A 2,693-nucleotide genomic window follows, 5' to 3' on the forward strand; every position below is an offset into this window, starting at 1 on the left:
ACGCTTTAATTTATTCTTTTATTTTTCAGTTTTCTTCAATTTAATTAAATTATATATTAATTTCATTTTTTTTATCTTTTTTTTATTATTTATATTTATTTTTTTTTAATCTGATTAATTTTTATGTGAAACTAATTTTATAAATATAATTCTTATTACATTTTTCATAAATAGGCGTTTGATATTATAGAATATTTATATTAAATCCATAATTATATATTTCAATTTTTGCGCGGTTAAATAAATAAGGAATCGTATGTTTCAGCCAATCAGAAGCGTTCTAGGCAAACCTATGACTCGTGGCGTCATTCGTTTATAGAAAATCATCGTGACAGGATACCGATTCGAGAATCCTATTACGCAGTAAGTAATTTTATTCATATTCTATTATCGAATTTATGAATTATCGTTAACTTTGTTTACTTAATAATTTATTAAACACTGTAATAACGAAATTAATTAGTCCTTTAATTTTTTTGTACTTTTATCTTTGATCGTTTAATTGATCGTCCAGTTGAGGTTATTTGCTTGTATCGATAGTTTTTGTTGTATCATAAATCTTTTAATATATTATATTATAAAATTTCACTTCAGTTATTGTCTTATTTTCATATAATTTTAATTTTATATTTGTTTTTTTATGTTTCTAATTTTTATTTTTCCAGATTATCGTTTCATTGCTGAGATGACTTCGAAAAAATATTCTACGATTATTATATAATATATATAATTTATAAATGATGGCTTTTTTTGGATATCAGATAAGATTTTATTTATTCTCATTTTAATAGATATATTATTTAAAATAAAATATATTAATTTTCGAAATATTATTCATATCGAATTGAATGCATATTTGTTTTACGAACAATTTTATTTCATCAGATTTAATTCAGTGACACATATTTATTTTCTAATTGAATCCATCTGTGTTCATATTATTTTTCTTTTTTTTCGTTCATGTTATGCTCGAAGTTATAAATATTTTTTAACGTGTAACTTTTTCAATAAATTTAGATTCGCGTTCGAAGTATGTTCGACATCTTTTTATTCGTTGCTCTAATTCGCAATTCGATAATCGAAATTGATCGTGGAGTATCATTGTATTATCGATAATTGAAAGTTTGATTATTATTCAATTATAATATAATTATTTATTTTTTAATTTTATAATTGGTAAGTATATCTTTTATTAATATATTTATTTTTTATTATTATTTTATTTTTTATTATGTATATTATTTATGTACGATTTGTTATCGACCTATCGATCATACCCCCTTCCTAATTTCTATTTCGATAATCGAAATCGTGGCGTGGAAAAGCATCAGTCTAGTTTCGATAATTGTGGAATTTAGACGCGTCATTTTTCCGTGTGGTGTGTGATTTGTCTGCTGCATATAATTTATTTCTAGTTATAATTTATTATTTATACGTTAATATTCAATTATTAAGTGTTTCTTATTATAATTAAAAATCATTTAGTGACGAAATTATTGTTTTTTTCGCGATTTATTCATTCCTTATAATTACAGGTTAGAGACACAGGTAATTCATATTATAACATTTCCACATAAAATTTATGTTTGATTATTTTTTTATTATGTAATTATATAATGTAATTGCTTAATCTTAATGTTTATTTGAAAATCTGGTTTTTTTTGTGCAGATTATTAGTCGATTGTTGGAAGGATGAAAAGGCGCGAAAATTTTCAATATGGACGCCATAACGTCTTTTGTCTCAAAAAATATTTCTGATCGCAATTTGTAGAGTCAGTGTTTGCTTCGTAATAGTATTTTTAATATTTTTTATGTAATATTTTTCTTGTAATATCTTTAATTATAATAATTTTTCGCGAAATTAGAATCAGTGTTTGTTTGCCGATTATATATATATATATATATTAGAGTCAGTGCATCAGAAACATAAGATCGATTATCACGCAAAGAGGTAATTATTTTTATATATTATTCATAATTTGGAATTCATCTTTTTTCAAATATTGAGACTGAAATAATGCTAATGTTTTGTTGTAGTTTCTCCTATCAAATGATGGCTTCTCTATTTGGGTAACAGCAGCAGATTGATGACAACGCAGATTCTTCGCATCTAATGGTGAGTCGCATGCATTTTGATTCCTCCAGTCAATCATATCGTAGGACGAAAAGTCTGAATCGATATGGGTGACAGGTTGTATACATAGAATTTTGCACGAGCACAGTGACCATGAGTATTTATACTCATGAGTAGTAACATTTTCTATATTTTATTTATTAGATCAGGCTAGGTCTTCTTGCATGTTTTTAATACTAATATTATTCTAATAATAATACATTGATACGAATATTCGAAAAATATAACAAATATGTCTTAAATGATTTAATTATTTCATTTTTAAAATAGCAAAAATAAATTTTAATGCAAGAAGACATTTCGCGACAGATAGATTTTGATATCAAAGCTACAAGTTTTGAATACTTTTGTTGTGTTTTTGAAAATATGCTTTGATAGAAGAATCGCCTGAGGGTATTTTCATTAATATTTAAATTTGAATCAATTACTTCATTGCATTGTAACTTAATCTCTTTTTCAATAGATGCATTTTTTTTTGATTAGTAATTCTTTGTAAAGAATATTAGAATTCAATATTTTATTACATTGGAAATAAAATAGAGTCATAGTTAAAATTTCA

Source organism: Apis dorsata, unplaced genomic scaffold (genome assembly GCF_000469605.1).
Source record: "Apis dorsata unplaced genomic scaffold, Apis dorsata 1.3 scaffold_206, whole genome shotgun sequence".
NCBI lineage: Eukaryota > Metazoa > Arthropoda > Insecta > Hymenoptera > Apidae > Apis > Apis dorsata.